Source organism: Hypomesus nipponensis, chromosome 3 (assembly GCF_054491055.1).
Source record: "Hypomesus nipponensis isolate SF chromosome 3, ASM5449105v1, whole genome shotgun sequence".
Classification (NCBI taxonomy): domain Eukaryota; kingdom Metazoa; phylum Chordata; class Actinopteri; order Osmeriformes; family Osmeridae; genus Hypomesus; species Hypomesus nipponensis.
This window is the reverse complement of record NC_140363.1, coordinates 3872569-3897731: the sequence shown is the minus strand read 5'-3', so window position 1 is coordinate 3897731 and position 25163 is coordinate 3872569. Positions and strand designations below refer to the sequence as shown.

Below are 25163 nucleotides of genomic sequence, written 5' to 3'. Positions count from 1 at the left end.
GAGGTACTGTACACAATTTCACCTTGGTATGTCAAAATAGGACTGAATTACAGCTGTTTGAACTTGGACCAAATCTGACAATGCTCACCATTGGAGAAACAGCTTTTTTTTGTACAGTAACTGAACATGCCAATACTCAACACTGAGATTAGCTCAACGAGCTGGAATGGTAACCTGAAAAGTACAAGGTCGTAGGTTTGAATCCAGCCACACTGAGTCTGTCTTAAATTTGAATATATGTTTAGTTAAACAGGATGACATCGTTCTGAAGTACCATGCGCAATTTCACCTTGATATGTCAAAAGATCATTGAATTACAGCTGTTTAAACTTTGGCCGAATCTAACAAGCCATGCTACAGGAGATACGTTTTTTTTTTTTTTTTTACAGAAACTGACCATAAGTTCTCAGCCTACAGGGTAGCTCAATGGGTTGAAACATTGTCCTGCAAAGCGCAAGGTCACACGTTCAAATCCAGGCATAGTCTTTTGGCCTGTCATAATTTTGATTACTTGTTTAGTTAAACAGGCAGATATCATTCTGAAATACCATGCGCAATTTCATGCAATTTAACCTTGAAATGTCAACCGTTTCTTAACCTTTGTCCCAAAGCTGACAAAAAACTAATACTCATATCACGCGGTCAGAGCACAGCAAGATAATCAGCGTCAGCACCCTTGGGTACCCAGCATGCAGTGTGGCATGTCTAAAAACACAAAGACTTTTCTCCCAAGTAGTTGAATATGAGCGCTGCTTTAGCCCAGTTGTACACATGACTATTGTAAGTTGTGCATTGACTGAGAGTCTGGAAAGAGATCAACTCAAGAAGAGTTTCAATATCCTATAAAAATGTAATACTTAGCCCTCAGTAATTGGGGTGTGCTTGCCTTCGGCGAGCACAAACCATTGTTATCTCACATATATATTTATTATTATTGGGTGTGCTTTATGGAAGCAAATCGTGACCAAAATTCAAATGAAAATGCATTTCCAGAAATGCTTTTTCATTTTAAGAATGTGGCTGCATTATTTGACTCATAAATAAAATGAGTAATCAATCATTCTATTTGCATTTTGATTTTCTTCTTTAAGACTGCTCATTCTTTCACTTAATTAAAATGAAAACGAAAAAGACATTTGAAATTTAATTTTCAAAATATGCCCCAGCAAATAGATACCAAAATTCGATTTGAAATGTAAAATTCGAAAATGAAAACGCATTTCCAGAAATGCGTTTTCATTTTAAGAACGTGGCTGCAAAATCGTGACCACAATTCAAATTCAAATGCATTTCCAGAAATTATTTTTCATTTTCAAGAACATGGCTGCAAAATCGTGACCACAATTCAAATTCAAATGCATTTCGAGAAATGCATTTTCGTTTTCGTGTTCTGCCCGCAAAGAACTGCCCATAATTCGAAAACGAAAATGCATTCTGAGCGGCGCAGCAGAGTGACGTCAGTAGCCTCTCTTCCTCAGCTCCCTGCTGACCGAGCTACCCATCTTGTTCGGTAGGGGGCAGTGTGCACATACGCATTGCATTACATGACCAAATTTGCCTAGAAATTGACTGAATTGCCGGGTCTTTAGAGGACGCATCACAGATCATGGCGCTCCCTCAAATTGTGCATACACTGATAGAATTAGCTGAGCTGGTAGAAACTAATAATATATCTGAGTCTGATGCCCGTGACCGAGTAGAACAAACTGAGTTGCTAGTTGCTTGAGGAAGACCCAGATCATCTGGGATAGCACACATACTTTCTGCCGACGTCGGCCCTATGTGTATAAGATACGTCGGCAAGATGTAGTATGGAGATAGTTGGTATTTGATCGAAACTGACTTTCAGATGATGTGTGGACGATGAATCAAATCACACCCGGCCGCACTACAGATATATTCTGATAGATAACTCCTTATATGCTGTTAAATAGGCTATGTCCGATCTCTCAGAAAGCAAATATTTCACTAACCATAACCGATATGAAATGTCACTTAGCAAATGAACATAGCCTATAGGCTGAACATTGACTTTGATAGGAATAAGGAGACAATGAAAAATATGGTTGACCATCCAAAATTGGCTATTAGCAATACAGTACTTGATTCAACCTGGATTTTCTGTGTGGGTATTATAATTAAGAGACACAATTGAAGTTCATGATTTTATATCAGGCTGGATGTTGATGGCATCAAGCTCTTAAAAGAACTCCAACACAGAAAAGAAAACAACGAAACATAAATATAGGCTATTAGCTTTGCCAGTTGTTCCACGTCTTCCATCGGTGTCCGCCGCCCTCCGAGTCTGTCTCGACTCACTTGGTAACAGTAACTGCCGATTTTGGCAAAGGAGAAGACATAAGTGTTTACAAGTTTCATAAGCACTTGCTCAATACTGTTCCTCCAATGAGCAACTGAGCTTTTGTTCTGAGGTAAAGTTCGGTCGTTCTGAAATCGTCTGCTTTTCCCTGTGAAGGCAAGCTGTTTCACCTTTGGCCTATTTCAGAAAAAATCTGAATTTCCGCAATCTGAATCTGAATTTCAGCAATCTGAATTTCAAGAATCTGAATTTCAAGAATCTGAATGTCAAGAATCTGAATGTCAAGAATCTGAATGTCAAGAATCTGAATTTTTGAAATGTGTATTTTTGAACCAAATAATTCCGTTTAATTAAATTCGGCATACAAATAATTCAGATATTATATATTAAACAGCAAAATATTTCAGTTTTATGAAATTCGACACACAAATATTTCTTAACTTTTATATTCAAATTCAGATACCTTTGTCAGCTTTAGCTCCATACACTTTGTACATCTTTACTGTATCTCCCCCACACATAGCATTTCACTCCACTCACTTTCTTCCAACGTCAGAACCAATAGTCACAATAAAAGCACACAAGAAAATACCTTACAAGTATCTGCACAATTAGAGGGAGCGCCATAATCTGTGATGCGTCCTCTAAAGACTCAGCAATTCAGTCAATTTGCCGGCAAATGTTGTCATGTAATGCAATGCGTATGTGCACACCGCCCCCTACCGAACAAGATGGGTAGCTCGGTCAGCAGGGAGCTGAAGAAGAGAGGCTACTGACGTCACTCTGCTGCGCCGCTCAGAATGCATTTTCATTTTCGAATTATGGGCAGTTCTTTGCGGGCAGAACACGAAAACGAAAATGCATTTCTGGAAATGCATTTGAATTTGAATTGTGGTCACGATTTTGCAGCCATGTTCTTGAAAATGAAAAAGCATTTCTGGAAATGCATTTGAATTTGAATTGTGGTTACGATTTTGCAGCCACGTTTCAAATGTCTTTTTCGTTTTCATTTTAATTAAGTGAAAGAATGAGCAGTCTTAAAGAAGAAAATTAAAATGCAAATAGAATGATTGATTCCTCATTTTATTTATGAGTCAAATAATGCAGCTACATTCTTAACATGAAAAAGCATTTCTGGAAATGCATTTTCATTTGAATTTTGGTCACGATTTGCTTCCATAGTGCTTTGCCTTCGGCAAGGGCACAACCATTGTTATCTCACATATATATTATTATTTATTTATTTTCCCACCCCTAAAACTTTGTCAATATTTGGACTACATAGGCAACCTTGGTGTCAAAAGTTTCGTCTTGGTAGCGATTGAGTTGCTTGTATCGGGATTTACGTTCCGTTGCACGGTTTAGTAGAAATTACGTTTTTGTGACGAAAAGTGAAGCTAACGGTGGCTAACTTGCTAGCCACAGTCACTGACGCCACTAACGTCACTAACGTCCCAGTCACTGACGCCACTAACGTCCCAGTCACTGACGCCACTAACGTCACTAACGTCACGAAAACTCGCGTGACTATCTCTAGGAGAACATTAGTTTAGCAGCTCGTTAACTTCTGGGAGATGGCTAGGCTTAGGCTAACTTCTTTACAGCAAGGCAGCTGCAGAAACGCCACAAACAAAGAGACCTTGGTGATAACTATTTGCTCATTTTACTTTGTGATATGACACACAATTGTGATGTGTAATGTACAATATAAGGTCATATTATTAAGGAAGTACATCTACTTTCGGAAACGGTAGTCTACAATTTCACTGAAGCATTAGCATCATGACATTAGCCTCTGTTGCCCGGGCAACACATCTTACTGCGGTTTATGATGCATCTGTTTTCAATCGTTAAAATAAACATTCCTCACAAATACATTTTCGTTGTAGGATTTATTATGACATTAGATTACAACTAAACGATTTGTTGGTGAAATTATCATTACCTGTGGTTTCAAACCAGTGTAGCTCACTGCAACGCTGTACTGTAGCCTAGTCTAGAAGTACGCTTGTAGCGTAAGCTAAAAAAAACATCTCCACACTGCAGCTGCCTGTTAACAGCTCGTAGGATGTCAAACGGCGGCTCATGTTCGGCACTACCCCTTACTTCAAAAGTCTTTCAATAGGTGAACCTATCTGACTAGTGACTACTAACCTGAACTCCATCGCCACAACCTAAACTTTGTCAATCTGTTAATGAAAATAATTCATTTCAGCCTAGACCGTACAACGGAAGTAACGTTAAATCGAATTAAACCAACGCAATCGCTAGCTACCAAGACAGGCTAGTAAGTAGTAGTAGCCTACAATTTACCGGGGCAGCTTCTCCACACAGCAGGGCTATATCGCATTTTGCCTTTTTACTGACAATGATCGCTACCACTGACATTTTTATGAATGAGTGATTTTCCCCTAACTAAATGTCAAGCTTATTCACGTTTTTGGGGGCATATTTTCAGTTTGCAGATGCTACTATTTTCATCGCGATTCCATCCGAGATAGCTACTGATGGTACGTCGTTGTTAAAATAAGCTTCAAAGGGGGTTCTTTATTAATGAATGAATGCAATATGAGTAGGCTAAATGCCTGAAAATATCACGAGAAGGCAAAAACTTGCAATGACATTTAAGTCATAGAGATGAGGTCAATTTTTACACCGGTCTGCCAAATGTTTTCGTTTTACATTGTGATATGAAACACGTTTGTGAAATGTAGCTAGCTAGCTACATATGATAGCTCTATAGCTACTACGCTGATATTATTAGAGCTAAGCTAGTAGATCTACTTTCGGAAACAGTGGCCTGCTATTTCACAGAGGAGTTAGCCCTAGCTGTTACCCCAGCCCATCTGCTAATATCTGCAGTGTTACCAAGTGTTAGACCTAGCTACAGCTTGCTACCTTGTTAGTCTTCCGTTCCAGACCTCTTCTGGGAGGTACTGTACAAATCGTCCAGCCACCAGCTAGTGCCGTAGTGATAGTCAGTTAGCAACAAAAAAATCTAGCTAGTCTAATCAGCTTTGTTGTATTTGGTAGAATACAAAGTGATTATTTAAAGTCAAGTAGCTAAGTGAAATGTTCGGTTTACACATAACAACAGACCAGGATGGTTTACAAAGATGCCTTTTCCATTCATACGTCCCCAGCTAACACAGTTACGTTGCCCTTACGTTGCTGCAACGTCACTCGTTGACCAAACATACGTTGCCGCAACGTCTTTGGCGACGTTGCGGGACCGAGTGCGAGCGCTTAAGTACACGCAGCGCTATGACGTACATCCTGTCTTAATAGGCTGTTCGAAAACAACGGTTTTTAAGATACCTTACCCCGAAGAGAGCTGTCTCGTTAGACACCTGTCTAGTAAGACATCAAGGATTAAGACAGCGTGCATCTGTGGGGCGCCAGTAGGTTGCCGCAACGTCATCCGTAACCGCAACCTCCTAGCAACGTGACTTTCCGACGTTGCCAGTCCGTAACCGCGACGTCGTCGCAACGTAATTTTCCGACGTTGCCAGTCCGTAACTGCGACGTTAATTAGTAACCTATATTTCTCAGTTCTTTTGCGTATATTGGGGCGGTTCATATGCAGACCTCTTTTGCCCCAAATGCTACTTGTTCTTGTATAATAGGCTACATAGCCAACTTCAGGAGGACTATGTTTGTGTGGTGTGTTGCCTAACTCAAGCTAATCATAAACAAGGCAGCATTTCCATGTAACATTCAGTCATTTTATTTCAAACAAAGTGCCAGTGAATACAGTGAATGAAACAGTGAATGAACATAGCAGTCTCCTAGCAGTCTCCTAGCAATATAAATTATCAGAATGTCTTCAGGACAAAGGACAGTGAAAATATGATTGTTTTTAAAAAAAAGTGGTCTTGTGTCTCACTTTACCCCAGCTTAGGGATAAAGTGAGACAGACCAGAGAAATCAAGGGGGTAAAGTGAACCAGCTATGGGTAAACTGATCCACTTACATTTTCCACTTTAAAACTACCATAACAACAGATTTTGTTATCGTTAAAATCCTGACAGCTAGATTGACAACCGCACATTCCAAAAGTAATATTGGACTTGTAACAGCATCATGGGGATTGGTCAATTAAGCACATTTATTTTAACACTTGAAAGTAACTCAGAACAAAATCATATACAACATAATATAATTCAAAATGTTTTAATTAACATTTATATCTCTAAGATTTAGCTTTGTGGCAATATCAGTTGGCCTAAGTTAACCTACAGAATTATGTGATCTCTTGCATACCCTAGCCTACCTGCACATTGTTTCTCTGTCCAATTGGCAGGGACAGGGATATAATTTTTCTCTGCGTATTCAAATGCCAGTTCACGACACTTAACTGGAGAAAGGCCATGGAACTGGTCAGCTAGTTGTTTCAAGTGTTTGGCAAGCTCCTCCTCCATCTCATCTGTGAATATTCTCTTTGCCTCAGCTACTGCACCCCAGGCTACTGATTTAACTTTCCCTTTCTCTTTTTTTTGTTTTTTGAATCTTTTGAGGGTTGACTTGTCAATATTTCTATCCCTTCCAGCTTTTCTTAAGGACTTCATTCCTTGCATGACCTCAGCGGCTGCACTCTCCATCTCTGCGAGGGGTGTTTGGCCCCAGGTTGTCTTCCTGGTGTAGTTCCTTGGCATGATGGCTTTTCTACAATGTTTATGACATAAAAATAAAACATATGTCATGTAATATTACACTAAATTATGTTTAAGACTAAACTTAACTTGTGCTTCATGGTGGGGTAAAGTAAGACAGTGTCTCACTTTACCCCATAGCATTTGTCTTACTTTACCCCATAGCCACTATTTTAGAAAAAACAACATCTCTTAGCAATTCAGGCTAATGTTCAGCTAGCATCAATCACATGGTTTTATATGTTGGAAGTTCATTGACATGTATGATATAAGTTTTTCTACCTGAATCATTTTGTTTTGACACAACAGTTGATTAAGTTCACAGCAAGAAAATTTACTTTTAAATGCAAAAACAGAGGAAGAGTCTTTGCGACAACCAGTCGCGAGCTTGTGAGCTGGAGCTAAGGCATTGCAGAAAACTGTAAGAATGTGGTACAAGTCCGATCAAGAAGCAGATAGCCTACATGTGAACTTTAGGAAAATCAATACTATTAGTACTGTAGTATTATACGTCCAGGGCCTATACGTTGTTCTTTTTGCTTTGTGTTTATAGTTTAACTGCTTATGTATTGTGTCGGATAAATAAACTTTAAACCTGAATATCTGGCTCCGTTGTTGTTCTAGCTTTGCAAAGCAAATTAAGCCTATACCTTTACTATTATAATGATGATGAGTGTTGTTTACAATTACTAGCTTATTGTTAATGCCATCGTTGTGGTGTTAACTGACTTAAAGTTCTAACAATATAACGACCATAACAATGTTGACGTTATCAGACATGATTTATTCATCTTTGTCTTTGCCTCAGAATAACATGTCAACAATATATAATGAAGCCGTAAAATGCCACGATATTATAACTAATTAGATTAGGCTATAATTACGTTTGTCATGCCATGTGCATAATAGCGTTCATTACAAAATGGTTAAATCTGCTTTAAAATAACTTAAATTAACTCTACAAACAACCGTCATGTATGTGCAACCATTTGTAAAACTACAATAAAGGCAGGCAGTAGATTATCAAATCCTTTCTCTTTGTTCTCATTCAGCTCAGGTAAATCAGCGATTTGCTGATGCTCCCTTTTGTGCTCGTTCATTGTTCGTATCCGCGAGCACGTTTCCAGGCAACTTTTCTTGACGTAAGCAAATAAATGGGCTGCTAGTTTACCCATTTCGGATTGGTTTCAATCTTTGCAAAAATCAGGAAAAATTATTCTATGAAAAAGCTAGTAGTATGAGCCAGGTTCGAGAATCGAACAAAAATTATTGGGGGAGATAGTTTTCGATATGTTGACTGGAGTTAATAGAATAAAAACGACCGGACGAGCCGGGTAGAAAATCGGAAATGCAATACCAACTACATCCACCGGGGCTGTTGCCTCAAGCCGAGAGTCGAGGGGTGGGGGCTTGAGTTGCAAGCATGCATGAGTTTCGGAGCTAGGAACAAGCTTCTGCGCAAGACCGGACGAGTCGGTCTGGAAAGATGGCGCGGTGCTCTCGCTTGCCTCACTGCGCCAATGAGCACTTTTCATAGAAATGAATGGGGACGCCATCTTGGAAGACAGAAGTAGCTGTCTCTAGTTATATTAACTCTATGGGAACTCCCACTCTTGGGAAACTTCCGGGTTCTGAACTGGTTGCAGTTCCACTCAAGTTCCATATGAGGGCGCTAACGATCGAGTGCAGAATGAATGGAGGTCTATGGAGCTATACCCCTCAAAATCCACTTTTCTCAGGACATAATTTTTTGTCTCGAAATTTAAATTCTGAATTTGATATGGGAGGCAAAAAAAATACACACCACTGGGTGTAAGTCGCCATTCTGTTATAAAATACCTTTGAAAATGTAATTGACATCATACACATCGTATGACCAGAGCTAACTGCTTGACGGCAAGCTCTGGTTACTTCCACTTTTCTGTCGAGGCATCGACAACACAGCTGACAGGTTAGGCTCTCCCTGTCAATACACATGCTAGAAAGAGTTTTGGCTTGCTAATGTTGTTGCTAATGTTGCTTATGCTCTGAAATTTTTGTTCCGCTTCGGATGCCATCAAGCGTGATCTCTGGTTGTAGTCAGTCCTTCACTAACCAATCAGCATTCGTTAGCAGAATGCTAGCATGTTATGGGAAACAACGACTTAGCCTGTAAGAAATCGAAAGGACATAAGTACTCTTTCATTCAACTTTTGACCTGTAATCCATGTTGAACATGCAAAAACTACAATCAAATCTGAGATTTCTCAACGACAATCAGGCGAAAGAGACAAATTTAGCCGTTAAGCTCCATAGACTCCCATTCATTTTGCACTCGACCGCGATCACTCCCAGTGGAACTCTGGTGGAACTGCAACCCAATACGGTACAATGGGGCAATGGGGAGTGGGCAGGCTCTCCTTAAACACGCTCTGACTATACTCACGCCGGTAAATGCAGTGTAACTGTTGATCTCATTTTGATCTACTAGTTACTTAAGAAGTAGGCTAGCTCTCACTTAAATGCTACTGTGTAGCAACAAGACCTACGAGTAAAGTTGATATCACCAGTTTTATTGTACTCCCTCCTGAAATTGGTTATCTCTTATTTGGACGAGAGGTGCACCGATCCGATAATAAGATCGGATATCGGCCTCGATATTGACAAAATAGCTGGATCGGGGATCGGAAAATTTAGCCGATCCACTGGCCGATCCATCCTTTTTTTTCACAGCATATTCTATGTCATTTTACAGCAGCATGAGTTAACCGGACCTTTAGATGCTTGAGATCTAAATATTTCCGACGGTGCCCACAGCAAGCATAATACTCAAAGCAATGCTACTAGCATGCTAGTGTTACCTGTTAGCCTTCTCATTAGTACATATTGAAGCCATACAGCGTTTGTCGCATCGTTTTTGTCGATAGAAGGATGTAGATTGTTTGTGTCTATTCCAATATGTAATGATGGTATTCAATGACACAAGTCTGTGTTCTAGAAAGAGTGGTCTGGCGTCGCAGAGGTCCGATAATATCAGCTTTAATGCAGCAGTTGGAAATCAACAAGTACAGAGCTCTGGGGCTGTCTACATTTCCCTACCCGCAACAGAGTTTGGGCTGGTTCACGAAGTCCAACTGGCTATCTGTCCCTGCCCTAGCATATATTATACAGTGTTTTAAGCCTGAGCACACTTCTAAGTTCATAAGACATACATTTAATAAGCACAATACATCATTTTAATACATCCATCCTTTATAAAGTCTTATGAGCATTGTTCCCGTTGCTATATAGTGCACAGTGCCCGTGATGCATTTGGTGATTAAGTTGCCACAAATATTAATAACTGGGATTATAGATAGTGCCATGCCCGTGATACAGCTAATGATTATAGTTCTAGAATTGTATTGTAATGTATTATAAATTCTTTAATATCGGAAAATATTCAGTTGGAATTTTCGAAATCGCATATGCAAGCTGTGAGACCCGCATTCGAACGATCACATATGTGCGACGCTACTCGTTCTACCCTGTAGATTCTACAGTAGCCTATAGTAGAGCCTTTAAGCTGCAGGAATTTGGCGTGCTCCTAGCACTGTGCTTGATTAAATTGGTACTATTGTACTTTGCAGTACTACCACCACCCCTCAAAATATTTACTTTGCAGACATTGCAAACAGCCAACGAACTAGTTGGCGTTGCAAACGTGAAATATCTCCACACAGCCAACTCTTTGGCTCGCTCCATGTTGCTTTTAAGTTTCTGTCCAGTGGTTGGACACGAGCTGTAAACCGCACGGTGCAATGCTTCAAGCTAAAAACTTCCATGGTTCACACACCAGCGACAACAAATAAATACAAATTCAAATATTTTGTACAAGTTTACAATGTTCGGTAGCTGTTTGATTAGCCTACTATTGTATGTTTGACCAATACACTGTTTTGTTTCTACTGCTACATTTTATTTATTTTAATAGGCCCTACGTTTGATTACATTCTATTTTCACATTTTGAATGCACAATTGTTTTTTAAATAACAAATAAATAAGAATGCAGTAGATTACATCTGTTACATCTGTTTGTCTTATTAGGAAAGTCTGGTGCCTTTAGTATTTTCTACATGGTAGAAGGAAGGTATAAGGTGGGAGGTATACAGTTTATTATTAATTCAACAACGGTATCGGATCGGTATCGGGTATTGACAGATACACAAAGCCCAGGCATCGGTATCGGTATCGAAAAAGTTGGATCGGTGCATCCCTAATTTGGACATAAAGTTATCATGGCTAGCTCTATTTTTAATTTCTTGAATTGACCGCTTCACCAAACTTCTTGAGGTTTATTTTTGATGCAATTTCGATGCAACTTCGTCCTTCAATTGTAGCCTACGTTTCCAAATAACACCGTTGTTTTTTGTTTGCAGTTATTTGTGGATCAAATTTACGTTTTAGTATGTGCTTTCTTTTTTGTAGTCCTTTACAAGCACAATATTTTCCTCCTCTGACCAATTTGGTTTTCTTGCCTTCTTTTCGTAGGTCTATAAGCTAGCTATCTAGCTCTAGCTACAAAGGTGATGCACTAGAGATACAACTAAACAACGCGGTCACCGTGGAAACGGTCAAATTTTACTGCTGTGAAATCACGTTCAATGTAGTAAATCCCTTAACGTTTCACCTTAGCTAAGGAAATCATTTAAGGGATTCTGTGCAACCCCCTTAAGTAAATCCCTTAGCTAAGGAGAAATTAACCCTACTTAAGGACAAAACTTAAGGTGTTTTGTGCAACCGGCCCCAGCTCTTCACTGTAAATTATAGAAAAACTGAAATATACCGTTTTTCTGGTTTACAGACTATTACCATAAAATCATTTTACATAGGCCTACGTATACAGTATAAAAATAACGGTATATTGCTGGTATCTCTGCTGCCAGCTCTTTACTGTTATTTTACGGGACCATTTTTTACAGTGTAATTCTTATAGATTTTTCCATCCTGGACAATCTTCTGCAAAGTCATTGAGAGGCAAGGATGCAATGAAGGGGAGAAGTGGGAGTTATGGTATGTTGCTCAATCCTGGCCTTCCCTTAAGATCCCAAAGGGGCAAAGTTCCCATGGCAACTGATTTAAATCCTAATTAAAACCAGAGATTTGATTAATTAGCTCAATGTTGAGCATGCTTATGTATGTGCGGGATGTCAGTATTTGTGTGTGTGTGTGTGTTCAAGAGCTTGTCAGCCTTTGGGTGTACTTGTGAGTCACCCTGCATCTTCCAAGGCATGTGCTTTTGTGTGTGAGCGTGTGTGGTTGAGTGTGTGTGTGTAAGAGTGTGTTGGTGGTGTGTCTTGTGTGCATTTGTATGTGACGTGTGTGAGGTGTCATGTTTCATCTGTCCTTGCCTGTGATACAAGATAATGAATCTTCCAGTGGCCTCCATTAATCTTGAACCATTAGAAGCACCCATCATCATATCACCTATCCCACTACTTCCCTTCTTCCCCTCTACACTATCATGTATTTTTCTGTTTGCTTTGCTGTCTTTTTTTCATTGATTCTCTTCCACCAACCATCTTGTTCTGTACTTCTATTACCCCCCACCCACCAAGCTCAGCAATCTCTCTCTCTTTCCTCCCTATCTCTCATGCTCTCCTTTACTGCTCTGTTTCTGGCAACCCACACTAGCCCCTCTCCTCTACCTTGATCTACAATACAAGCTCTCTCGCCTTTACTCCATCTTTCCCCTCTCAGAGCTGGGTTCAGGGTGCCCTTGCTTGACTGGCATCAATGACTGCTCAGCTCAGTAAATAATTAGGATCAAAGTGAACCCCAGAAAGTATATTCATGAACCAGCATAATTTCAGCCACATGTGATATGAGGTATTAGAGGTATCCAGCTTGTTCGGGCTTGCGCAGAACAGTGGCTTGCCGTGTCCCTAGCTCTGAGGCTCATTCACGCTCACAACTAGCTGGACACGTCATACTATGCGACAACCAGTTGCGAATGTGTGACCTTACACTACACTAACTGTGTTCAACCTAGAAAACTGTTAACCGACATAATGCTGCATAACCATAACAATATTGTGGTTGTCAGTTAATACAATACACTACATTACACTAACTGTGTTTTCTATAATCAACCTAGAAAACTGTTAACTGACAATGTTGCATAAACGTAACAATATTGTGGTTATCTGTTAATGTATTATTCTTCGTCTTTGCTCCAGATTGACATGACAACAATCTATGACACAGTGCCTCTGCTGCGCATCAGACGGTTCACGCCTCCGCTTTGTCCATTATTGGATGATATGGGACACCTTGTCTGGCATTATCCCTTGCATATAATTGCCTTTCTCATGTCGTAAAAACTTAAACATGTTATGAACTTAAAGACGTTCATAACAAAAATGTCAAATCTGCTTTACAATAGCGGGAATAAGCTCTATAAACAGCATTTCATGTATGTGTGCCAACCATTTGCAAAACTGGCTTCAGCAGGGCAGGCAACTGTAGATTATCAAGCCCATTCTTTCTGTGCTCAGTCAGCTCCAGGTAAAACGGTGATCAGCTAAATTTCTACAGGGTAAATTTTTAAATTTAAGGCCTTAAAACATCTTAAAAACAGACAGATTTTCATCCGAGTTCTTAAATTTAATTTAGTCAGGTCTAAAAAAGGTTTTACCTTTTAACTATAGCATGGCTGATGTTTGTCTGTTCCGTAACTCTAGCGTCGGGTGGTTCGAGCAAATGTGTAATTGAGGGTCGAACTGCACAGATGTTGTGTGCTATAATAGATCTAATAGGTGTGAAGAGGACATCACTTTAGAATAGGGAACCTATATGGGTTAATGTTTCACTACTAGTTCAATAGTAACTAGAGAGGGTACAATTTCTGGGGAAATTGTAGGGTGTGCTTGCTTACTTGCGTTGGTTGCAGGGGTCCGTATTTAAATTACATTTCTGTATATTTTATATTAAAATGCATAGCCTACTTATTATTTATAAAGATTACATAGATTTAAAAGCATATTTTTTTCTGCTCATTTACAACTCAAAATACTAGAGTGAAGAGTCGAATAAAATAGTTGTCTACTCATTTCCCCTGCAAGAGGGAATGGTGATCAGCAACCTCATAGTTGAATCAAAACGAATACATTTGGCAGACCGGTGTAAAAATTGACCTAATCTCTATGACTTAAACGTCATTGTAAGTTTTTCCCTTCTCGTAATATTTTCAGGCATTTAGCCTACTCATATTGCATTCATTCAATAATAAAGAACCCCCTTTGAAGCTTATTTTAACAACGACGTTACCAGCAGCTATCTCAGAAGGAATCGTGATTCAAATAGTACCATCTGCTAACTGAAAATATGCCCCCAAAAACGTAAATAAGCTTGACATTTATTTGGGGGAAAATCACTCATTCATAAAAATGTCAGTGGTAGCAATCATTGTCAGTAAAAAAGCAAAATGCGATATAGCCCTGCTGTGTGGAGAAGCTACCCTGGTAAATTGTAAGCTACAACTACTAGCTAGTACTACATTAGACTGTCTTGGTAGCAATTGCGTTGGTTGAATTCGATTTAACGTAACTGAAGTTTAGGCAGTGGCAATTAAGTTCAGGTTAGTAGTCACTAGTCAGATAGTTTCACCTATTGAAAGACTTTTGATTTAAGTAATGGTAGTGACGAACATGTGCCGTTTGACTTCCTACGTAGGCTACTGTACTGTAAACAGCTGTGGAGATGTTTTTTTTTTAGCTACTGTACTAGACTAGGCTACAGTACAGCGTTGCAGTGAGCTACACTGGTTCGAAACCACAGGTAATGATAATTTCACCAACAAATCGTTTACTTGTAATCTAATGTCATAATAAATCCTACAACGAAAATGTAATTGTGAGGAATGTTTATTTTAACGATTGAAAACAGATGCATCATAGACCGCTGTAGTATGTGTTGCCCGGACAACAGAGGCTAATGTCATGATGCTAATGCTTCAGTGAAGTAGTAGACTACTGTTTCCGAAAGTAGATATAACTACTTCCTTATATCAGCTTATATTGTTCTTCATATCACAAAGTAAAATTAGTAAATAGTTATCACCCTGTCCTATTTGCTTGTGGCGTTTCTGGAGCTCCCTTGCAGTACAACAGTTAGCCTAGCTATCTCCCAGAAGTTAACGAGCTGCTAAACTAATGTTCTGCTAAAGGTAGTTACGCGATATTTCGTGACGTTAGTGACGTCAGTAGCGTCAGTGACTGTGGCTAGCAAGTTAGCCACCGTTAGCTTCATTTTTGCCACAAAAACTTACTTAAAACCTAAACCGTGCAATGGTACATAAATCCCAATAGAACCAACGCAATCGCGACCAAGACGAACCTTTTGACATCGACTTTGTCTATGTAGTCCAAAAATTGACTGAGCCTTAGGGGCGCGAAAATAAACAATAATAATAAACTAGAAAAGGCTGTTCCTGCGAAACAGCAGTGAGAATGCTGAAAACCTGAATGGGGATAGCTGACCATGCTAAAAAAGCTGAAAATAGTGAACATTTAGTAGAAAGTTATAAGCTGAATGTCTTGTGAACATTTTAAAGGTTGAATGGTGTCTCTATCTGAAAGTATGCTGAAGAAGTAGTTAAGTTTGAAAGAGGAGGACTGAAAGTATGCTGAAGAAGTTAAGTTTGAAAGAGGAAGCTTTTTTAATGATTTGAAAGGATTTACCATTACTTTTAAAGGGAAAATAATTTGCACAATAACCTTAACATTTTTTTAAGTATAAAATGGAGAAATACCAAAACACAGCACACATCTCCTGAAGGAGCTGAACGTTTGTTTTATTATATAATTATTTTTTTTTATTGCTGAAAATACAGAAATGAGAAAATACCAGCAAGCTGAAAGCTGAAATTAATTTCAAAAATGTGTGAGTCATACAAAAGAGGCAGTGTGGAAGCTGAACTGCATGATCTAACAAAGCTAAGAGCTAAAATAGCCTACAATGAGGGAGAAGCTGGAAGCTCAACTGTTAAACAGAGAAGAAGTAGGATAGCTAGTCATAACAAGAATATTATCGTTTTAACAGCTGAAAATATAGTTGAGATAGTAATAGCAGTAGCAGATGTAGCCTAACATTGAGTGCATTTACTCGGCTTTCTTAGTAGGATTCAAACATACAGCAGTAGGGCCGATACAAGAAGACATGGCGACACTTTGTTGCAGAAGGATGATGGTGCAAGTTTCGTCCGTGAAGCATACAACGATTAATAAAAAAGAATCATGTAGACGTGTTTATTGAGTAATCGCATAACTAATTACACATGTAAACGGAGTAATTGTATTATTGGCATGAACCGACAATTGCTAATAATCGGGTTTGATGAATGATGAACTTTATTGGTTCGTCGAGAATAACAGAAATTTGCCTAGCATCCATACCTCAAACAAGTTAAACTACACGCAAAACTACACGTCCAATCCCCTAAAAAACGAATATTTTCCGAGACCCAAGACTCTGCCGAAACCATTGATATCCTTTATGTGTCTGTGCGGTAAGAAATACAACTCTTTTTGCAGTTTCCAAAACGTTACCCAATTCTGCTTTCATGGTGCGTGTCTGTTTGGTTGCCACTGCAATGGAGCAGCTGTACTCGCTAACGAGCTGAGCAGAGAGAACGACACATTTAGCTAGAATCCACACCTCAAACAAGTTAACCTAGACGCAAAACTGTACGTCCAATCCAAAACAATTAGGATATTTTCCGAGACCCAAGACTCTGCCGAAACCAGAGATATTCTTTATATGTCTGTACAGTCAGAAATAGACTCTACCTGCAGTCTTGAAAACGTGTTCCTTTTGGTTTCCTGGTGTGTGTTTGTTTGGTTGCCACGGCAATGGAGCAGCTGTGCTCGCTAACGAGCTGGGCAGAGAAACACGAATTTAGCTGGATTCCACACCTCAAACAAGTTAACCTAGACGCAAAACTATACGTCCAATCCAAAAAATGAGGATATTTTCCGAGACCCAAGACTCTCCCGAAACCAGACATGTCCTTTATATGTCTGTGCGGTCAGAAATACGACTCTACCGGCAGTTTAAAAATACGTCTACTTTCGAAATTATCTGACGAATTTTACCCACCTCTCCATTGAAGTTAGTGAGAGAATTTGAAAGGCTGCTCTCGCTTCAAGCCTCAAAGCTGAAAATCTGTAAATGTGAGCTCTTTAGTAGTTACATTGGCTGAAAGAGGACAAGTTTTCCTACATTTTAAGGTATAACTTGTTTCTGTAAGTTAAACTATATGAACGTCAGAGGAATTTGTTTGACAATTTAGTTGAATACCAGAAAAAGAGCCACTCTGCTGGCTGCTCAACCAAGAAGGAGCTTACCATTACTTTTAATGGGAGAATAATTTGCACAAAAACCTCAATTGTCTAAAAAGTTTAAAAGTGAGAAATACCAAAAGTCATAGCCATCATCTGCTGAACGTTTTGATACCAAAATTGTAGGAATCGGTGAAAGTATGCAGGACTAGTTAAAGGCCAAAAAACCTACGGAAGAATTAAGAAGTTGGAATAATAATAATAAAGAGAAACAGAAAAACAATAGTGAGAATGCTTAACAGCATTCTCACAATAATAAAGAGAAACAGAAAAACAATAGTGAGAATGCTTAACAGCATTCTCACAACTAGAAAAGGCTGTTCCTGCGAAACAGCAGTGAGAATGCTGAAAACCTGAATTGGAATAGCTGACCATGCTAAAAAAGCTGAAAATTGTGAACATTTTCAGAAAGTTATAAGCTGAAGCTTCAAAGCGACCGAAAGGTATTTTAAATAGGGGCTGGAGCCGGACAAAGGCATAAAACTACAGAAAAGAGAAGAAAAATGCTAAACAAAGTGAAAACAATCTGAACATTTAGCAAAAAAATATTTGCTGGAGGTTCAAAAGGCCTGAAATGTATGTTAGAAAGGACCTGCAGCAAGATGAAGGCAGAAAAGTACAGAAAATAGGGAAAAAATGTTTAAGTACTGGCAGTTGGAAGATACTGCTGTGAAATGTATTTTTGAAAGGACCTGGAGCAAGATGAAGGCAGAAAACGGAAGAAAAGAAGAAGAAAAATGCAAAACAAAAAGGGGAACATTTGAAGATGAGCTGCAGGAAAATGTGAAAATTGAGCAGAAAACCAGTTGCTCAAGTCTGGGTTGAACGAATTTGAAGGTAAAAGGACAACACTGGAATGACTTGAACTTGCTGGAAAAACGTAGCAACCGCTGGTCATTGGCAACAGACTGGCAACATTTTAAAATATAATCTAGGTTTCAGGTTCAAGACGGAGGAGAAACTTATTTAGAGTATAAAGATATTTAGAGTAGAAACAAGTTACTTAACATCTGTGTTCAATATCGTCAATTCAAAGTAAAAACTTTCCAGTTACGAAACGTTTGTTCGTAGGATTAACACCAGCTGCAGCAAACACTTACCCCAGCCCCTGGTTTGGCTGTTCGTGATGGTCAGCTATGACTGTCTTGAGCCTCGATTTTTGCAGCTTTCTGTGAAACTTGCTAAAATAAAAACGATCTAGCTAGATTATGTATATTTACGCTAAATGTACATACCTTGTTTCCGAAACGTCACCCAATTCTGCTTTCATGGTGCGTGTCTGTTTGGTTGCCACGGTGATGGCGCAGCTGTGATCGCTAACAAGCTGGGTAGAGAGAATCAAAAATTTAGGTGGAATCCACACCTCAAACAAGTTAACCTAGACGCAAAACTATACGTCCAATCCAAAAAATGGAATCTGTGAAAGTATGCAGGACTAGTTAAAGGCCAAAAAATGGCGGAAGAACTGAGAAGTTGAAAAGCAATAGTGAGAATGCTTAACAGCATTGCATTCTCACAATAACTAGAAAAGGCTGTTCCTGCGAAACAGCAGTGAGAATGCTGAAAACCTGAATGGGGATAGCTGAAAAAAAATAAGCTGAAAATTGTTTTTTGAAAGTTCTAAGCTGAAGCTTCAAAGCATCCGAAAGGTATTTTAAATAGGGGCTGGAGCTGGACGAAGGCATAAAACTACAGAAAAGAAAAATGCAGAACAAAAAGTGAAAAAAATCAGGAAGAGGAGAAACAACGCATACAAATGTGAAAATGTAGCTGAATATTATTTGCTGGAGTTTTAAAAGGCCTGAAATGTATTTTTGAAAGGACCTGGAGCAAGATGAAGGCTTGATGGCTTGAAGATGAAGAAAAGAATAAGAAAAAACAAAAAGGGGAAAATTTCAGAAAGATGAGCTGCAGGAAAATGTGAAAATTTAGCAGAAAACCAGTTGCTGAAGTCTGGGTTGAATGAATTTGAAGGTAAAAGGACAATACTGGAATGACTTGAACTTGCTGGAAAAAAGGCAGAATTGATTAAATGGCTGAAAAAAAAGTTATAAGTCCTAGCAGAAAATGTTGAAGGTTTAAAGAAGATGGGAGATGAATTATGTTCATATTTTGAATTATTTTTCAATCCTTATAAAATGAAGTCACCTAAAGATGCTAATTAAATTGAGAAAAGGGAAAAATTAGCGGAAATGTACTTGCTGGAACTCTTTTCAGAGCTGGAAAGCACTTGTGGAAGGACAGTGGAACAGTGAAGAGCGTTGGCCAATCGGATTTGTTCCTTGTAACGTAGCAACCGTTGGTCATTGGCAACATTTCTAACCCAGAATCTAGGTTTCAGGTTCAAGACGGAGGAGAAACTAATCATGTGTGCCTGCACACCCAGTCCTGTTCAGACACTTAATTTAAGATGACATCATAATAATAAATAGTGCAGGGTTGCCGATGTTGTTGTTGTCCCTGGTGAGTTTTTTTATACGTAAATAATAAGATCATGCTAAATCTAACCAGCGGATCATTTCTTGCAAGTGTGTCAAAGTGGTATTTATTAACACCGTACTGTAGGCATAACCGGTAGAGAGAGGATGCAATGGAAGATTTCCTACATAAGCTACATCTACTGCTTCAAATTGAAAACGGAGACCATCTTTGGATTAAGGACAAGTTCCTTAACCTCTGTTGTCAATATCGCCAATAAAAAGTAAATACTCTTCAGTTACGAAGCATTTGTTGGTAGGATTAACGCCAGCTGCAGCAAACACTTACCCCAGCCCTGGGGCCTGTAGCCTACTACGAATCAAGATTTGGCGTTAGCGCGGTAACTTCAGGTTTAACCCAGGGTTTCCTGTACTACGACGGTGGATCACTTGTTACCGGGGTAGATCGCCATGGTAACACATGCTGAACGGCTAACCTGGTCGGGAGCAGGATAAGTTGGAGATCAGAGATCAACCGGTATAAAAACCCCGCCCACTAACTAATTCTTGACGTTAATGTCGTTACCGTTTATAGAAGATCCTGTGCAGCTTGGTGCGATTGGTGGAAGTGAGAGGTGCGCTCAGAAGAGCCAGAACATTTAGAGACCGACAAAATCCTTTCGCATTCCCTCATGAGTATCTTTCTGAAAGATATAGATTCTTAGCAGAGGGAATTATGTATATTGCCAGCTTCTTGAGCCGTATGTTGCAAATGCGACGCATTGAAGCTGTGCACTCAGTCCCACAGACTGAATGCATATAGCGTTTCGTTATTTCGCTATGGGTAGTTTTAGTGTGGGTGATGCGGAGAACCTGAGCAAGAACACGGTCTGCCGCGCAATTTTGATTTTATTTAATGGCTGTTGCCACCATATTCTGATTAATGGAGTGATAAAAAATAGATATCCAAAGTGCCCTTTGTAAAAACTTTGGACTCTAATATGTTGACAAAATGAAAAAAGGTTTTTCAGTCAATGTTCTGATTTCCGTTCTGGAAATGTATGCAAAGAATATAATATTTTACAACTTAATCATTTGCTCATTTAAACATAGGCCTACATTTACAGGAAACTAGTAATGAAAACATTATTTTACCTACTATTAGTTATCAACTTGGGAGGTTTCATGTTGATATGTTATCCCTATTCACTGGGGTGTCTCCCCTTAACCCTTTTGTCCTTGGTTGCTTTAACCCATTTTCTAATCATTTCTATGTCAGAAATTGGGGTTTCTTTCAAACAAAACCTTTCAAACCAAAAACAACAATGGGTATCTGTACAAAGCTCTTCACAAGTGATACATAAATGATCATTTCACTACTTTCATTGAATTTTGATGTTTCATTCACTTTTATAGCATTTGTCAAAAATAATAAATAGGACATTGAAAGAGAGAAGTGGTGAAAACCCCCACAAAAGATTCAAAAGGCACAACAAAAAAGCCACAAAAAGGTATAAAAAGATCAAAACGTAGACAAAAGTTTAACAAATACATCCTCATGTGTTCTCCCTCCCCTATAGGAACAGGAAAAATATGTCAGTGTAACTAAGTTTAATGTCATTCATTCAGTCATGTACTATCTCTTCTCATATTCCAGTTTTTCTGTCTCCAGCCTTGTTTTTTTAATTAAAAGCCTCTTATAATCGAGCTCCAGGGTTCTTTTATACAGGGCCCTCACACTGTCTGCTCCAACCTGAAACAAATGAAGAACATTGTCCCTTGGCAAGGCACACTTGGAGAAAGTGGAAGGTGTCCATTTGACTACTGTGGTTCATTGCTTATACCTTGTGTCTTTGTCTTGGCCTTAAAGTGGAGGCCCTGGGCTCAGGGGGAGGAAGAAGTTCCTCTTCCTGCTGAGTTTAACACCATAGAAATGTAATCAATTGAGTCATATTTGAAATGAGCACTTTAAGGACTTGTGGCTTATGTTGAAACCACCACCATTAGTAAGTCATTACAGACACTTCAATCACAGCCACACGTTCACACACTCTCACCATCTGTGTTGCAAGTGGTAAATAAAACTCAAAAGTGTACCCCCAAAATGAGCAGGCAGACACAGTTTCCTGATCATCTAGGACCTCCACTTGAGAAAGTAAATGGTATATTTGATCAATATTCAGCAACCACATATGGCATACATACTGGCGTATGACTATTAGTTTCACTGTTACCTCTGTATGGCACAGTGGGACGACAGTCACTGCAGAGAACAGTAATACATTTCACTCCTATAATATTCATAAATAATTGTTGAATGAACATGGTCACATAGATTACTTGAAACATACATATGCCTGGGCTTCCAACCTGCTGCCACCAGGGTCTGAAGAAATGCCCCCTTCCACTCCTTCCATCATGGGGTGACCCTGATAGATATCCTAAAAAAGGGACTAGTTCAGGCAATTCAGCCTTGTACTTGTTGGCCTTAAAATATGTACAAGTATTGGCTTACCGTTTTGAATTATGGTTTTATTTTTTATTTGCTCCCACAATCGTTTGCCACTGCAGGGTTGCCACTGCATGGTTGCAACTAAAATAATACAGCAACAAAAGTTTAACGTTGTGGAATGCACACGTGTAATTATGATCACATCTTCAATAAGTCATGTAGCTTACGCATTTACAGCGTCTGCTATTTTCTGCCAGATTGGCAGCAGCGACTTTGTTGAATTTTGCCTATATTATATGTCTGTATTCTTGATATGATTGTATTACAATATTTCACGCAGGAGGAGCAGACAAAGTTTGTAAGATTGTCTGCTCCTGCGTGAAATATGCGGCTCTTGTTTCGTCCATGTTTGCGATTGGACATACGGTTCAAACACGCCCCTTTATGTGAACGCGCACGTCTCTATATTGGAAAGATCTGGGTTGAGTTAGAGAATTGATAACCGCCGTCGTGGTACCGCTTATCGTGACTGCGATTGTTAGGCTTCGCATAGCCGGGTAACTGAAAGTAATCCAGAGCATGTTGATCTTGATTCGTAGTACAGGCCCCTGGTTTGGCTGTTCGTGACGGTCAGCTATGACTGTCTTGAGCCTCGATTTTTGCAGATTTCTGTGAAACTTGCTAAAATGAAAACGATCTAGCTAGATTATGTACACTTTAAACTCAATGTACATACCTTGTTTGGCCAATTTGGTCGATACTGTAGTTGAAGAAAAAGTCGAACCGTTTTATGGAGAGCCATACAACAAACATTTACCTAGCATCCACACCTCAAACAAGTTAACCTAGACGCAAAACTGTACGCCCAATCCAAAAAATAAGGATATATTCCGAGACCCAAGACTCTGCCGAAACCATTGATATCCTTTGTGTCTGTGCGGTCATAAATACAACTCTTTTTTGCAGTTTCCATAACGTCACACAATTCTGCTTTCATGGTGCGTGTCTGTTTGGTTGCCACGGCAATGGAGCAGCTGTACTCGCTAACGAGCTGGGCAGAGAATGACACATTTAGCTAGCATCCACACCTCAAACAAGTTAACCTAGACGCAAAACTATACGTCCAATCCAAAAAATGAGGATATTTTCCGAGACCCAAGACTCTCCCGAAACCAGACATGTCCTTTATATGTCTGTGCGGTCAGAAATACGACTCTACCGGCAGTTTAAAAACACGTCTACTTTCGAAATTCTGTGACGAATTTTACCCACCTCTCCATTGAAGTTAGTGAGAGAATTTGAAAGGCTGCTCTCGCTTCAAGGCTCAAAGCTGAAAATCTGTAAATGTGAGCTCTTTAGTAGTTACATTGGCTGAAAGAGGACAAGTTTTCCTACATTTTAAGGTATAACTTGTTTCTGTAAGTTAAACTATATGAACGTCAGAGGAATTTGTTTGACAATTTAGTGGAATACCAGAAAAAGAGCAGCCAGCAGAGTGTGCCACTCTGCTGGCTGCTCAATCATAAAAATCAAGAAGGAGCTAAATGTTTAATTTGCACAAAAACCTTAATTCTTTAAAAAGTATAAAAGTGAGAAATACCAGAAGTCATAGCCATCATCTCCTGAAGGAGCTAGGGTTAGGGTCATATATACAAATATATATGTGAGATTACAATGGTTTGTGCTCGCGGAAGGCAGGCACACCCCAATGAGCAAGACACACTTTAGAATGGGGTACACATTCTTAGTTAGAAATGCTTAATTTTGAGCAATTTGGAGTTTTGTGTTTATTATATTTGAATTTACAACTGGGCCTTAATTAAGGTATAATTGTGAGAATGCTGTTAAGCATTCTCACTATTGCTTTTCAACTTCTCAATTCTTCCGCCGTTTTCTGGCCTTTAACTAGTCTTGCATACTTTCACCGATTCCTACAATTTTGGTATCAAAACGTTCAGCTCCTTCAGGAGATGATGGCTATGACTTCTGGTATTTCTCACTTTTATACTTTTTTGACAATTAAGGTTTTTGTGCAAATTATTCTCCCATTAAAAGTAATGGTAAATCCTTTCAAATCATTAAAAAGATTCCTCTTTCAAACTTAACCAGTTCAGCATACTTTCAGCTAGAGACACCATTCAAACTTAAAAATGTTCACAAGACATTCAGCTATTCCCAAATGATTCAGCTTTTTCAAATATTCAGCCAATTTTCAATCGTGACAGTTTTAAATACATGAAACATTTAGCTCCTTCTTGGTTGAGCAGCCAGCAGAGTGGCACACTGCTGGCTGCTCTTTTTCTGATATTCAACTAAATTGACAAACACATTTCTCTGACGTTAATATAGTTTAACTTACAGAAACAAGTTATACCTTAAAATGTAGGAAAACTTTTCCTCTTTCAGCCAATGTAACTACTAAAGAGCTCACATTGACAGATTTTCAGCTTTGAGCCTTGAAGCGAGAGCAGCCTTTCAAATTCTCTCACTAACTTCAATGGAGAGGTGGGTAAAATTCGTCAGAGAATTTCGAAAGTAGACGTGTTTTTAAACTGCCTGTAGAGTCGTATTTCTCATTTTTTGGATTGGACGTATAGTTTTGCGTCTAGGTTAACTTGTTTAAGGTGTGGAATCCAGCTAAATTCGGTGCGTGGGTTGGTCCAAGATAGCAACCTGTGTAGACGTTTTACCCTGAGCTCCGAGAAACTGACCGAGTACCAGTTGTTTAAAATGAATAATTAAGATTATATTATTAATAAATGAAGGAGTGAACGGTTGCTCTTGCTTCCAGTAAATTGGTCATATTGAGTGAATTAACAACTAGCTAGCTAACTATTCGCTGTTAGCCAAAGTTTTGCTAATACCAAGACACGTGCGATAAGATGTCAAAGAGCGATGCCAAGAATGTGAGAAAGGGAGGTTTGATGATGGATATAACTGATGAAAGCTCGTTTCCCGGTTTA

General features: G+C 39.1%; 1 long non-coding RNA gene across 1 annotated transcript; it reads right to left on the bottom strand.

Annotated features, from left to right (window-relative positions):
- Nucleotides 1–21151: 21151 nt before the first annotated feature.
- Nucleotides 21152–23134, bottom strand: LOC146299387 (uncharacterized). The gene is made up of 3 exons (XR_014734289.1): nt 21846–23134; nt 21593–21661; nt 21152–21501 (listed from the first exon to the last, which is right to left on the bottom strand). It is a non-coding gene; the product is annotated as an uncharacterized LOC146299387 (long non-coding RNA).
- Between the last annotated feature and the right edge of the window lie 2029 nt (nt 23135–25163).